Source organism: Gouania willdenowi, chromosome 24 (assembly GCF_900634775.1).
Source record: "Gouania willdenowi chromosome 24, fGouWil2.1, whole genome shotgun sequence".
Taxonomy (NCBI): Eukaryota; Metazoa; Chordata; class Actinopteri; order Blenniiformes; family Gobiesocidae; genus Gouania; species Gouania willdenowi.
This window is the reverse complement of record NC_041066.1, coordinates 21,110,290-21,127,097: the sequence shown is the minus strand read 5'-3', so window position 1 is coordinate 21,127,097 and position 16,808 is coordinate 21,110,290. Positions and strand designations below refer to the sequence as shown.

The following is a 16,808-nucleotide window of genomic DNA, read 5'->3' as shown; positions in this document are numbered from 1 at the left end:
GTCGTTGATGTCATGATGATTTTACTGATGATTTTAGTTGATTTTACTGATGATTTTAATTGATTTTACTGATGATTTTAAATGTTCTTATTGATTTTAAACAATTGAATGTTTTATCATGTAAAGCACATTGAGTTGCCTTGAGTATGAAATGCGCTATACAAATAAATTTGCCTTGCCTTGCCTTGCCTTGCCTTTGTGGGTAAAAAGAATTATTACACATTTAACCTCAATGTGTGTAAAAACTTGATGTGTGCCGTTTAAGAGACGTGATTAATCGTGATTAAATATATTCAGATTTGCAATTGCATTTTTTTTTAAATAGATCCACATCTCTAATACATTAATATACACCAGCTTAAGTGTTCACTTGTTTTGGCATGGCCATTATATTGGTTGATTTGGTCGAAATCCACATAACTGAGTTTTGTGAAACTACTTGCGATACCATCACCCACTGACTGTACCATGGGGAATGAAATGTAGACGTTGCTGCACACAGCCACAAATTAATTGACGCTAACTTGTTTATCTAACTGTCTAAATTGTATAGATGCGATTACACTCCGGCGTGTTTCACGATGAGAGTTGTATACCAACATTGTTTGGGTCATTTTGTGTCATTTAACAACAAGAGGAGCTCAACTACTCTGCGGTGAGTAAAGTACATATGGCTGAGCATTATCAACTAAATCAAACAGCAAGTATGGATTAAGTCCCACATTGATTGTTTTTCTTCTTTTTTATGATTGTTAACTATGGTTTAGAGTGGAGCTGTGTTAGTATCCTGCCAGCGACCACATGTATTCTGGTTTCTTTCCACAGTCATGTAAATTAGATTTACTGGACTTTCTAATTTGAAGAGTGATTGTGTCTGTGTGTGTTTGTTATCCCTGGTAACCTTTCATTAGCCAGCATACGCTACAACAAGATAGGGAGGTGTAGATGACAGACGAAAAAGATCAACAGTTCACTGTCCTTAACCCTTCTTAACCCACTCGCACTCATTTTTAAATATAGAATCCGACATTCATGGGCAGAATATGCATAATGTCTGAAAAGTTCTCACACAAAACTCAGAAATAGGGACTAGAGTGATATAAATTGTTTGAATCCTTTCTAACTACAAACACATTTTCCAAAATATCAGTCTATTTCCGTATCTCAGCAACATCTGAGTCCCATTACAATAAGGCAAACCACTTGAGATCAAGCATAAAACACAAGGTAAGCAGAACAACAGAGAGAGAAAAAAGGGAAAAGCAGAGCTCCTAACCTAATAATATCCTGCTCCAAAACACAACAGGATGGGGCTGTTTCATTGATTAACAACACTCCTAATGTTTAAAGAGTTTTTTGACAAATGAAAGACGACCCAAGGCCACTTTACAGCCAAATTTGAATCCACGCTGCTATTCTTGGGATTACGTGCCAAGAATAGCAGTCTAGAGGGTATTTAGTAATGTATGAAGGGAATTAGCAATTTATCAAGGTACTAAAAGCTGAAATCTAGGGAGAAAATTGTGATATTAGAAATACTGGAAAATTTGGTTTAGCTTAGGTGTTTTTATCGCATTAAACCCTAAATGATTCCGTACATATACTTTAAGGGAGTATCAAAAGCAGGCTAAAGTGTAAAACCTAACCATGTCTTTTCTTTATCTTAGAATTATCGTTATACAGACCTATATATATATATATACTATACAGAATTAATTAAGTAAACTTTTACTTAATTGATCACAGGAGCCATTCTGGAGTGAGTTGTCCTGTCTGTGCTATTGTTGACCTTATTTCCCGACTTGTTCTTTCCAACTGCCCTTTCTTCAGGTGATTTCTCTTCACTCATCATCATGGTTCCTGCCTATTTCTCTCTGGGCTCAGATGATCCTACTTCACCTGGCCCTCAGCCCTCATCCCTCATCATGCTCCTTTGGTTTGAGAAGTTGTTTTTGTGAGCAAAATAAATGCATTTGGTAAAGGGTTTGTTCTGTAAAAATCAGTCTAAACCCTAAAATTTAGCTTCAATAATAATAGTAACAATGACAATCTCAAGTATTTCACTACTTGTATCTACAAAAAAGTAGAATAATTATACAGCCAAAGGTATTCTGACAGCTCATAACCTGGGTCAATAATTACAAATTACATATTGTTAAGCTAACGACACCAACATGTCACTAACATCGCTGATATAAATCCAAGACTAATCTGTTTCCAAGCTAAATATTTTCGAGGCTGGGAAAAAATCCTAACGAGTCCAACTGCAAAATCCAATGCAATACATTAACTGGCAAAAATAATAATAATAAAGATTAATAGATTATTTTTTTCTACAGGATTGTAACATTTAGTTTTTTCAGCAAAGCTAATTGGTTAAAAAAAATGAGTAAAAAAAAAAATACTGCACAACGCACTAACTCTGGAGGGATGACATTTACAGGTACTTAACATAACACTAGATTGCTTTACATAATCCTAGAATCTCAAGGCATTTAATACTAATTTGGTATTAAATTAGGTACAGTTAATGGTGGATAATAACTATAATATAGGCAACCTTGGCCAGCCTTTCATAATACTGGCATATATGATCTTTGAACAGAGCTTGCAGTTAAAATTCACATGAAAGAAAAAAATGAAACACTTAATCTTGCAACACTGGATTCAAAGACTCAAGGATTTTTATTTATCATTATATGCATAAGATGTACATTACGAAATAACGTTCACAAGTTCTCTGAAAGCCCTAAAAAGAGTAAAAGAATATTTGTATAAAACAAAAGAAATTAATAAAATAGAAAACACCAGTAATATAAACAGAATATGTACAAAAATAATACAACAATATAATACAACAATATACAAAACAATAGAACGCCAACAGTAGCAGCATTTAAAAGTCACTGTTGTCATCATGGTTATAATTATAATTTAGTTGCTAATCCACATTTGAGCAAGTTGTCATTAGCTGCGTTTCCATTACCTTTGGAAATGCGCAAAATCTAAATAGCGCAATAAAAACTGGTGATGGAACCACATGAATCTTGAAAAAACAGTCAACAGTATTGCTAAAAAGTTTTTATGCTTTCATGAGAAGATTTTTCAGACGTTTCGATATTGAAATGTGTTGCAAAAATGTTATGGAAACACTTTTCCCGCAAATAGACGTCACATGACGTGAGCTATCTGGTCACATGACATGGCGCGTTATGTGTAAACAGAAGAGGAGACCGAGACATTTCTTAGAATTATACTTAAGAATTGTAGACTGTTATGAGGAGGTTTTTAGAGTCCGTCTTCCTGCAGCGAAGTCTTGTGGGATGAGATTTCACCGGAGTTACGAGGCTCCTGCCCAAAACAAACTTCAATGGAAACACGTTCAAAATGCAACTATTCTTTGTAGACATTTAGAAATATCGCTTTATTTTTGCTAATGTTATTTGAAAAGCATCACAATTTTCTTTGCACACAATTTTTACTCATGAGTATAAAACACTGCTGATTCTTTCACAAACCAACACGCAAACAGTATTTTCTTTTGTGCATGAGAACGCCTCCACATTTCCTCTGATTCATCATCAGTGGTAGCAATCACCGAGGCGAGGGCTTTCTTTAACCCTTGTTAACCTTTTGAGGGTCATTTCACTGACATCCCCGCCTCATCACACCTTGGGATTTTAGACTGACAGCTGTACCAACCACTTTACTGCCACTGAATATAATTTCCCCCAAGAATAGATCCTATTATGTATCTTTAGAGCATCTAAAAGCTCTTACCGACTTCCTCTTCTCTGCTTTCACAGCTAAGAGACAGAGGTGAGACTCACCTAAGATTGCAGAACAATTCAATTACATCCTCTCTGTTCAAAGTCCAAAGCAGCAAGAGAGCAATGAATTGTTCTCGAGGGTTGATCGTTATAAACTTGAGATTTTATGCAGATAATGTAATGTGTTCTATTACAAATTCTATTACCTCGACTTATTCAGGCTGAATCACATATGCAAACAGTGACAGTGAACTGTGCAAACTTCCGAATGACGGGAGGAAACATGCTGATAGAAATAGTACTGTTTGTCTCTTTGCTAATTACTGTTATCAAATTCCGTGTCACACTCTTCCCACTGCGTGCTTTCTAAACATTGTAAACCACTTGCAGGCATAATGAGTGAGTCATTTTGTCCACACTTTATCATTATCATTTGCCTTTGCTTTTTCAGAGCGTCTCATTTCATCAAACAAGCAAAACAAGTCGGGATTATTCGCAGTGTTGCACACGACCAAAGTCATTAATGACATTTGGCTGAGGTTAATTCTAACGTCTCCACAGTCAAAGTCTATGAGTGTGTGTATTTATGAAACATCAACATAGAAACATAGCACCAATTTAGCCACCATTTTGCTTGGGACCAACTACATAGTGTAGCAACCAGCTTCTGAACATGTAAATAATAGGGACAACAATGGAATTCATCACATTAAAGAACAGCCTGCCGGGAGATATTAATATGACCGTTTTTAAACGCAGGGTAAAAGCTTATTAATTCAGTTTGGCTTTTATGTAGCGCTTTGTAAGTTTTCATAGTTCTTTACTTTTAATGTTTTTATGCTAATTTTAATGTTTTATATTTTAAAAATTCTTCCTCTCTCTGCTTCTAAACCTTTCTTTTAAATCATTTTTAACTTTTGCCAATCACATTAGCAAAATTCTGTGAAGCACTTTGGTCTACAATTGAATATGTACAAAAAAGTGCCATATAAATACTGTTTTATTGATTAACCCTATTTGAATGAATAACTATCTATTAATATTCAAAAATATGCAAAACTTGCAGCCTGTTAGTAAATAAACAATTGTCTAGTACAGAGTTTTTTAACCGGGGGTCCGCAGACCTCTAGTGGTCTGGGGTGTAATTGCAGGGGGTCCGTGAAAACGTGAAAATAAAATATTGTTTATGACATTTAAAGAAATCGGATTATTTTATTAAATTGTGACCTGAATCAACAATTACAGTATCCCAAGTTACTACTTCATATGTATGATTTTTTTTTTGGTTCTGGAAGTTGCAACTGAAAGCTCATATTTTCCTCAGAGTGAATAAATTACAGTTTCTGCTGTTTCTATCAAATTACATTTCCAATCCCCAGATCAGAGGGTCCTCAGGGTCCATCAAAAATATGGTAGAGAACCACTAGTCTAGTACTTGAAGTGTTATTAAATAAATATTATGGTGTAATATTTATTTCATTTAGCAAAAAACTGCATCAAAAGCAGTGTAGAAATTCTGAGCAACGGCCAACTACCAAACGTGTGCTATCTTCCTTTCTGTATCTACGGTGCAGATGTATGTTTGTTTGAGTGTGTTCACAAAAACGAATTTTACAAACGGAAAAAGATAGTTTTGGTGAATGGTACCAAGAACAGGAGCGCAACGCGAGATTGGCAAAAAAAAAAAAAAACCTTAAAATAATACTGTAGTTGGATATTTCCTACATGGTTCTTGTCGGACAAACATCACACAGACTTCAGACAGTGTGCAAAACAGCAGAGTCACTGATAATGTGCTATGATTTGGTAATTGGAGAACCACTTCTGACTATAGGCAATAGATAAGTATAGAACAAAACGCAAAAACCTTTCATGATAAAACGTCCTTTTACGCACGACCGTCCTCCAGAAGGAGAAAGAGATTGATGGCGTGCGAGAAGTAAAAGATGCACTTTTAGACGTCAAGGAGACACAGTTAATGCTGCTACAGCTAAAGGAGCTAAACATCAAAAAATAGTCAAAGGCTGTGTTTGAAATGGCATACTCCATACTATGCACTACAAACTCAATGACTATATACTGTCTACTATATGCTATAAGTAGAGCTGTCACTTTAACGCGTTAATTGAGATTAATTAATTACAGGAAAAATTAACGCACTAAAAAAAATAACGCCGTGAAATCGCATTTCTTTGGCGCTCCAAACAGAGCGGAACCTTTCTTATTTTAAGAGTTCCCGCTATACCCATAATACTGATGCACAGTCTGCAGTGCAAGACGGGAGTCTGTCGAGCTGCTCAGCTTGATTTGCGTTAATTTTGGCTTTTAAAAACACCGTATGGAAAACACAACCCTAGTTGTGAGTTTGCTTACCGGAGCTTTGCAGCCTTCACTACCACCTGAATGTAGCAGCGATAGCACGGACAGCTAGCACGGACACGCAGACAGCGCTAACTGCTACATGCTGCGAGCCATGACTGACAAATGAAACTCACTGGATAAATATTATCATCTGAAGGAGATAAAAAGCAACACATTCGGTGTCAGAAAAGTGTTCATACTGTTTATGATGTGCGAACTTAAAGCACTACATATGATGTTTTATTTATTAACTTATTACAAACCCAGTGCAATAATTAAACACTAATCCTGTGGCAGCACTTTATCACTGTTTTTACTGTGTTTTTATGCTTTTATTTTTAAAGCCTAATGGTCTAGCCCTGTGTGGAAAATTTTGTTCTGTATGCGCCTCTGATGTATGAATGTATTTTCTCTTATTTGGAAATTGACAAAAGTACACATCAATATGACAGGCAGTCACATACAGAGGAATGTAAATGTCAAAGCTCGCATCTGTTCAAGTCTGTTTAAAACAATAAATGACTATAAAGCCACTTTGTTTTACATCAATGTTTTGACCTGCCACAATAATGTAATTTAATTTAAAATACCTCAAGTTGAGGGTGTTTCTCAGCAAACTTTAGGTGTGATTAAAAAAAGAGATTAATTAGATTAATCAACTACAGAGCATGATTAATTAATCACACTTTTTTTTAGTTTCTTGACAGCACTTACTATACTGTAAGTATGAATAGGATGCTGAGCGTTCTCACTGAAGTATATTTCGAAGTTTCCCAAAATGCATTTCGAACCTACGACGACAAAAACCTGAAGCACGCTGAGGCAAAATATCTCTGTTGATTCTCCACCTTTGAAAGAGCTGAAAACATTTCATGTGAGAAAGTGACCAAGTAGAATATCAGCATGTGGTCATTTGATCCATAAAACTCGCAGAAAGACACTTCATGTCGACATTTGGGAGATTTTTGGGGACCCGTTATTGTGCTACTGACAAAACTTCTGCCAAATTTCAAAACAAGAGCCCTATTTACAAAAGCATGAAAAAACTAATGGAAGACAAGAAGAGATGCTTTTGTTTTGAAACGGGGATGTTTGATTTTTAGCTTGAAGTCGATCCCAGGACGATTTTACATTCCGCTCCCAATGCATCATGGGGTAGTTGAGTATGACTACAGATGGAAACTAGCTGTTACTTACTACATACTCAGTTTAACATCAGACTTAGTATGAGTAGTACGTTAGAATGACATTTCAAACACAGCAATGACGGTGAAAAATTTAATTTTAATCGGTTGTTACCAACGTTAATACGCACAAAACAACAGCGCCGCTTATACAGGCGGAGTCAGACGGCCTTTGTCTAAAGTTTGGTTTCTCTCCAGCATTTATACTATTTATAGCAATCCTTAATCCACTTGTGTGCATGTGAACGTACTGTGTGTCCTCTACGGCTCTAGTCAAACGTTTTCTGACATAAACCAGACTGTTGAGAGTTTTACTGCCCACGATGCCCCGTTTACCTCACTTTTATTCAGTCTTTCAGTTCATTGAGGCTGGATAGGAGCAGTCAGCAATGCACACACACACACATGCACACACAGCAGTAGCACCACACCCATCCACAGGAAAAGCCTAGAGGCTTGTGAGGCGAAATGCAACAGTGCGGAATACATCTATACATCAATAATCAGGTCAGCGTCAGTGTGTGCGTGTATCCCGACAACGCATCCAATCAACAGAAAGGTTAACATCCTACACATTTATATAGCCCTAATCCTCAAAAAAACAAACGGTAAAAATATTCACATGAATATTGATTCCTCCACATTTTACGTCACAATAATCCAAGTAAAAATCAAGGTTTTTAGAAAATGTCGCATGGTTTTCTCTCTTTTTTCAGGTTTCATGCATGCATTGGCTCCATAGCCTGTTTGAGGTGAGTAATGTGAGTGGAAGAGACAGTGCCCATAATGAAGTCAACATGCTACTTCATCATCACAATGGCGCTCACTGGCAGGGGACCAAACGACAGTATTGATGCTCGTTTCGTGTCAACGTCAGCCCGAATGCTAACACACACACACACACACAGACACACACACATTGTAGACCTACAACATGTCTCATGAGATGTCAGCAGTGTCACACACAGTATATATTAGCTCGTTTGTACACATGATCGATGTCTGTAGGACAAAACAACAAACCGGCATCAGAATCTGTCACCTCAACATTTCAGCAAGTGTTTGTTATCCCGTTACAAATGGATCGTGGAGCAGCTGGTGTGTCGGGCATGAGAAATTTCACACACTTGGGTACGCATGAGTGAGAGCGGGCTCTGGAGCCACACTTCAATTCTTACACTGTCTGCCATTGCTGCTGCTGCACGTACACCTGAAACTGTGAGTAAACTAAAGCTGTCGCAGGCAGAAGAAACCTTGAAACTGTTCTAAAAACAATCCTCAGAAGGAGCCTCGTTCTCTTAGAAGTAACCAAGGTATAAACTCGGAATGTTGCCAACCAACTATACTCCTTACACTGAAATGTCCTTATCGACTAGTTTATTACACAAGGTTTCAACAAAACAGTTCAATTCAAGCACAAAATAATCTACAAAGGCAAAACACTGTCTTAAAAAATATTTTGTGCATATAAAAACACATCAAGCATATCAAGATATTGTTCAAAATATTACTGAGAGGCAAACGACTAGTTAAACACTGCTTAACATCAGGGCATCACCAAAAACATGAACTCACGAAAGAGAAATGTTGACATTTCCAAGCATTTATTCTGTTTAAAGCACAGAACAAACATATGGACAATAAACAGTCCAACATGTCAACAGACATACACTGAGCTCGCCATATTATGCTCAAGAGGTAAGTATGATATTTGAAAAAAGATACATCTATATATATATATATTTTTTAATGTATTATCAAATTAATTGAATTGCATTTTAATTAACATTAATCTCACCCATTTTTCCACGTTTTTTTTCACTGCTGTGAGAAAATACTTTCCAAGAATATTTTCCTTCTCAAACTTCTGAAATTATCTTATGAAGAATTTAAGAAACATTAAATTTTATACAGTTGTTTTTAAAGTCTAATCTACAGTGAGTATGGAAAGTATTCAGACCCATTTGAATTTTCCACTCTTTGTTTCATTGCAGCCAATTGCTAAAATCAAAAAAGTTCATTTTATTTCTCATTAATGTACACTCAGCACCCTATCTTGACAGAAAAAAACAGAAATGTAAAAAAATCTGCACATTTATTAAAAAAGAAAAACTGAAATATCGCAATGAAACAAAGTGAAAATTTATTTATTTATTTATGTATCTATCATCAGCTAATCTATGTTTAGCATTGCAACTACTTTCTATATTTAGAGCAGCACTGAGCAAATGTCAGTGTGTGATATTACGTGCATATGTACAATTGCAATTGTAAACGTAAACATATCTAGGCGATGCCAAAATGACCACAAAATATTAATTATAATAAAAACTTAATTAATAATAATATTGTGACAATAACAATTACACAGTTAAAAAAAAAAGTGGGAAAGTCCAGAATAGTTAGCAAACCTTACTATTGGATAAAGCAGGACACTATTAGTTTAGATATATAATTATTCATATTTGTTTCCTCATACATCATATAGAATAGGACAACATTATCTAATCGATAGTTTTATTCTAAACCTTTTTTGACACTAAAATACTAGTCTTAAGAGTCACTACTTTCTATTACACAAACATCTCTGAAGGCTGATGAAAAAGCTCTGAATCTTATAAACAGGTTATCATTGTTTAAACATTTCTGAATGTTCTAGTTTGTGCTTCATTAAAGCTAATACTTCAATTTCTGCACAAGATGAATGTTTTACCACACTGATTAATGAATAATACCAAAATCCCTGATGAGTTCATTTCTTTTTCCTTCATTCCATTTATCAGTCACATTATCTATTCATGACGGCACCAGCTTTTTATCACGTCACCTAAATGAGCTATTCATGTATTAATTATCATACCAAAAGACGAGCATAGTGTGCAAATAATGCATGGGAATAGTCTCATTTTAGCTCAGTTTGCAAACTTTTAACAAGTTTCACACACAGCAAACAAAAAAGACTACTGATGATTAAATAGATAAACTACGAAACATGCAATTATTTAATTTATAATTATTCACATGTTTCGTTGCAGTTAATAACCATTTTTAAATAGATCTGAATAACATCATTCAATGGGGTAAAGCTTTTATTTTACTGTATACTTGAGTTTTATTTCTATTAGAAGCCGAACATCAACATTTTAAAGCTGCTGGAGGCAAAAAAAAATGTTTTAGCAGATAGAAATAGTGTAGGCCTCATAGATTAAATATATTTTATATATCGCTCAATAATAAATCTCCGCATTCCGCAACTTTTAGTCCATGAAAACAAATGAAGAATGAAGTAAAAATATATATATATATATATATATATATATATATATATATATATGCATCGGGACTCCACATCCCACAATGCAATGTCAATAAACCGTGTTTACAGTGGACATGAAACTTTCGAGCGGCCAATTCAACATTTCACATCTTTTTTTTCTTAAATCTATTGATCTCGAGGACTACATTATGCGTCTTTACCTCATTAAAACTAAATCGTCTCCAGCAGCTTTAAGAATAAAGTCACAAAAAAAAAAAAATAAGTTGAGAACTGAGGCTGTATTCGAAATCGCATACTAAAGTACTAATCATACTAAGTCTGATATCAAAATGAGTATGCAGTGCCTTCACATTAGACAGTATGAAAACACTGAGTACGCGAGAGATACACGGATGTATACTATATTGGGACATTTTTTAAGTATGCACTAGGGCTGCACAATTACTCAAATTTTAATCGTGATTACGATTTTGGTTTCCACGATTACGTTAACCTGATCGTCGGCAATATTTACATTTAAAATACGGGCTCTGCACTCTGTAATAATGTATTACTCAGTTAGCTTTTGGTAAATTTTTCATTCTTAGGTTAATTTTATTTGTTTGTTTGTTTAGAATAATTCTTATTTAAAGTTTCATTTTGCAATATAAACTGTGCACAGATTGTTTATTTAAAAGTAGTGATAAAAACTGTTTTTTTTCCAAACATGATAAATAATTGTGATTATAATCATGATTACAATATTGATCAATATGCACGGTGGGCACACACTCAACCGCCCCATGATGCATTGCGAGCGAAATGTAAAAAGGTCCTGAGATCGGCTTTAAGCTAAAAATCACATCTTTTCAAAAGAAAATAATATCTATTTGTCTTCCATTAGTTTTGTTAACGCTTTTGTAAATAGGGCTCTTGTTTTGAAGTTAACCGAAAGTTTTGTCAGTAGCAAAGTGGAGGGTCTTCGAAAAATCTCCAAAATGTCGGCGTGAAATGTGTTTCCGTGAGTTTTATGAATCAAATGAGCACATGTTGATATTCTACTTGGTCACTTTCTCACTTAAAATGTTTTCAGAACTTTCAAAGGTGGAGAATCAACAGAGATGTTTAGCCTCACTGTGGTACAGGTTTTTGTCGTTGTCGGTTCCAAATGCATCTTGGGAAACTTAGGAGTATACTTCAGTGGAACGCTCATCATACTAACCATAGTAACCAAATAGCAGCCTACAGTGTTTAGCAGAGCACTGTTCTGTTTCTGGATGACTTTTCCAGGTGTGTTTGTGTCTCATGAGGAAACTGAATGCCAAAAATAAAAAGGTGACCTTAAGAATCTCATACATGCAGCCTGGTGTTCTCATCTCAATCATCCTTCGTCAATGATCAGGCTAATGACTAATAAATAATATGAACGCTTACTTTAAGTTTCTCACTTACAGCCAACGCGAAAACACAGTTTCGTCTCAATCTGCCTCCTACTGAACATATGACCCTCCACTGCTGCACAATCAGAGACACAACAAACAGACACTCACTGTTCACAGGAACAATCTGTCACATTAATGCGAGGTCCCAGAGGACTGCTTTTTCCCCTCATCCTGTGGATTTAAATAAAGCCCAATCACTCATTCGCAGTTGCCTGGGAACACAAAGGGTTGCACCAATTGTGGGATTTATCATGGAGCCAAACCCGGATAAGCGCGAGCATGCTGTCACCCCCCTTTTGTGCTGCCACCGCGTTTCCTCAGGTGTCATTGCATTGTGGTGTAAAGAGATTTTCGATGGCGAGAGGAGGAGGGTGTTCCATTCTTTTCTGCATGTATCCATCCATCAGAGCGGATACTCATTCTTAATTCCAGGTGTCGCTGGAATTTCTGCTATTGAGCCTTCATAAGATTTATAAGACATTTGGCCTTTGAACAAAATGTCAAAATGTCTTTCCTGCCAAAGGAGAGACACTTAAAATGTTTCACTTTCTTCAGATTGTCAATCTAATGTGTTTCTGATTGTTCCCGGTTATCTTTTCTCCGACAGGTCTCCATAGACGCACAAGATCTGATGGCATTTAGAAGAAAAAAAAAAGCACAGCCATGACCTGAGAGCCCTGGCGGGGGGCTTATGTAAGAGCGGCCCCCTTCTGGATATGAAGCGTTTCCTGTCACGGCTAATAAAAGAAAAATGGCCATTCCTACTCGTAGCTCGTGGCGCTTTCTTTCACTGGAACTCAGAGAGAAAAACCCATAAAAATACAAGTGGACAAAAGATGTTGAGATGGTACAAAAAAAACAACATCCAATCTTTTCTAATACCTGTTTATTCTGATCAGGGTCACAGAATGCTGGATGGATTTTGAAATCTATGCATCTCATTCTTGGGGCATTGACATCCTGATCATTTGTGTATATTTCTGTGTGATAAATTAATAAAGTACAAATCACAAGGAATTATTTACCTTTTTTAAATGCAATAAAATTTCAAAATATCCACAATCTGAATTATTTTTGCAAGAATTTGCGTAAATATCCATTCACCACTTCAATTCGCAAACTTCTACTTCTTCTATCCCATTAGGATGGGATTAGTCCATCCATCCATTTTCTTCCGCTTTATCCGGGACCGGGTCGCGGAGGCAGCAGTCTCAGCAGAGATGCCCAGATCTGCCGATCCACGTACACCTCCTCCAGCCGTTCTGGGGGACCCCGAGGCGACACCAGACCAGCTCAGTGACATAGTCCCTCCAGCGTGTCCTGGGCCTTCCACGAGGCCTCATCCCAATAGGACATGCCTGAAACACCTCCCGAGGGAGGCAACCAGGACGTATCCGAAACAGATGACCGACTCTACTCCGAGCTCCTCCCGAGTGATTAGTCATTCTAATATCCACAGGAGAATGGATTGGATGTTTAAATCTTAACATTTTACTGGTCTAGTCCACCAGATTTCCAAGAAACTGACCCTATCTCTAAAGTTAGACAGAGGAAACTCAATATGGATGATTGTACCAATGATTTTATTCTTTTAGTCGATGATCCAAAGCCGATGACTAAAGGTAAGGAAACTGTAAGTGAGCAATGCATTTTATACAACTGACTAGGTCAATATGTAACATTTTCAGAACCCAAGCTAAGGATTATTTGACATTTCCTATGTAGTCACATGGTACCTCATGATTGTAGGGGCTCTGATTTCAAGTAAATTGCAATATGGCGGAAAATACCTCACATGCATGCTTTGGGATAATATCACGCATTTACACAATTTTTTACCGTAAATGTGTGGCCAGAGAGACGAAAATGTCAATTCTCGCATTTAACATGACAGGATTTTACCGAGTTTTCCTTCTTAAATTGGATTAGCTGTATGACACAGACTAAACCCTTACTGACATGTTTTGGGATGATATTACACATAATTTACACACAATTTTCCACCGTAAAACGAGTTGCTTAATGTGTAGCAACTTTAGCAAACGGACAGACGTCAAATCACATGCAAAATCTTGGGTGATTTCAGCACAAATACAACAAAGAAATATGAAATTTAAAACAATACTTAACTCAGTTAACCATATTAAGCATTTTTGGCAGGATTTCAGAAGTGTAAAAGCCTGTAATGATATCTGATAGAGAAAGTAGATGAAACAAAAACTAAACGGAAAACTGTAAACCCTAAAACTGAATTAGAGACTGTGACGGTTTATATAAATTTCAAATATAGTTTGAAATTTGAATATAGAAGGAATAACTTGTATTTGATCGAGTTAATATCTACCTCCACCTGTGTTTCATCCCAGCTGTGATTCTCTGATCTTCACCGTTTCTTTTTAGTTTTTTTATTTGTTTAATGAGCTGAAATGAATAAATCATCAAACTAACTCACACGGCCGGGTCAGAAGTAATGAGATACTGTAGGCTATGTATTAGCATGGAAGGTAATCATTGCAGCGCTTTTGATATCAGCCTCTGTCGGGTTTTCTGCCCAGATACAGGGAGGTGCAAACAGAGCAGAGCGGAGCCTGCTGCAACCTACGCAGGAGTCCCAACAGTATTCATGTTTGGCTTTTTTTCCATTCCTATCAAAAAATACAAATATCTTACTATGTATTGAGCTTTTTTTTTCATTTCATTTTTTACAAGGTCCAAATAGCACATCCTTCCTTCAAAAAAAATGTATATGAACAGTGTATCGAGTATTATAGTAACCAAAAATACAGTGTTGCAAAACGACTTCCGATAAGGAAATTATGTGTTACAATTGGCCCATGTTCGGGAAACGTACGATTATGATTTAATAAAGTTATGTTTATTTAAGCTCAACATAGCTTTAGTCTGGTTTTGTCATTTAATTGCAGGTATAGGACAAAATAGCTTTTTTTCTAAAATGTGTAGGCCCTATTTTTAAAGCACAAAACACTACGCAATGATGAAAAGATAATTAAATTGAATAAAGCAAGCACATTGTAAAGTGACTTGGGGATTCTTTCACTATTCTAAACAACTATTGCCAATGATTATTGCAGTTTTCTATGCGCGCTTTATGAAAGTTAGCTGCGTAAAGTCAAAATCCAACTTAAACACGCGAAAAAAAAACCTATTCAGCGATTCTCTGCTCTTGCAAATTTGTTGCTATCCCACTGCCCAGGGTATGTGCAAAAATCTTTCTGCAAAATCTGGTATCTTTGAGTGTAATTGATATATGTTTTGACTGATTTTGTAAATTCAATTGTTATTATATCTTTAACGTAATCGTTTTAAAACTGTTTTTATGTAAATATGAGCTTCAATTCTTGGCCAGGTCTCTCTTGCAGAAGAGATTTACATACATATTAATAATTCAAACACTGGAATCTGACAATCACCACCGTATCAATGTAAACTGATCAACTAATTGATCTTTTTTGTTTAAAAGTTGTAATTATACAATAATAATCATTTGAAAAAATCAACTAAAAAAAGAGACTAATTCATTCTTCTGCGTGATTCTCATTTTAAGCCATTTCTCGCATAACGTTTAACTAAAGACTTACTCTGTGTGTCTATTGAAGACCTTCATTAAAGAACCAATTGGATTCCTAATCCGTGCTAATCTTTGTGTCATTTTGCAGCTTCCCCTTTCTACCATGACTCTGTAAACCTCAACGCATCTTTTCACAAAGACTGGAACCGCAGGAAAAACTACGTCACAAATGCATTTTCTTCATCATTTGCCACATGGAAACCCGAGGTTTTCCATTGGCCCTCATTTCTAGAATGCCCACAGCGGTGCTACAGTGATAGATTCCTTCTTCAAATCAATAATGGAAATGTCGATAAAGTTCAACCAACTATGGCCACTTCTATCAGGGGTTACGACTAGTGAGATAAACAGTTATTGGCACTAATTTTCCAGCTGTGTTCAATCTAACCTCTGCATTTGACGAGGAACAAACTATACCATGATAACAATAATTGTGGCTAACTAATTGGCTAATATTAGAGGCTAAATCACAGAAACCTTCAATGAACAGCCCTGTCATAATCACCAGTCAGGGTTGGGGTCAATTACATTATTCAGTTACAATTACATTTTCAATTACCTATGTTCAATTACGATTATAGTGGCCAGTATTTTTTCCAATTACAATTCAATTACAATTATTTTTAACCTCAGAAAGTCAATTACGATTACGTTCTCAATTACTGAATTTCAATTGCAATTAATCACAATTACCAAGCCTGAAATAAATAACCTTATAAAAGTGAATCTGTGTTAGCTTTTTGTTAGCACCTCTTATGATAACGGGTCCTAAATCAGCTGTAAAATACACTAAAAACAAATATCTATCATCTAATTTATTTCCTATCCATTGGCTACCTTTGTTAGGCTTCCTAATCAATACAAATGATGAGCCTTTTTTGTGTCAGTATACCCCTCGATTTCAATTTTTTCTTAATGGGTAAAATGTGGAAAAGTTTGATATGAAACATTTTAATAATTGTTAACTACATATGTGTAGAACTGTACATAGAACTGTAACATGGTTCCCCAGTTTTGCATTACAGTTTTATAGAACTTTCAAGGCAATTACAGTTACAAAATCAATTATCTGAACTCAATTACAATTTGATTACCATTACGACAGCAACATATTTTGAAAATAATCAAAATTACGCCACATTTGTAATTAATTATCAATTACGTGATTGCAATTATAACTGACCCCAACCCTGGTATATGTTGAAA

At 35.8% G+C, this 16,808-nt stretch overlaps 1 protein-coding gene across 2 annotated transcripts in view; it reads right to left on the bottom strand.

The window, feature by feature from the left end:
* LOC114457678 (visinin-like protein 1) overlaps nucleotides 1–16,808 on the bottom strand; it is a 48,930-nt gene that overhangs the window by 22,626 nt on the left and 9,496 nt on the right. The window lies entirely within an intron of this gene.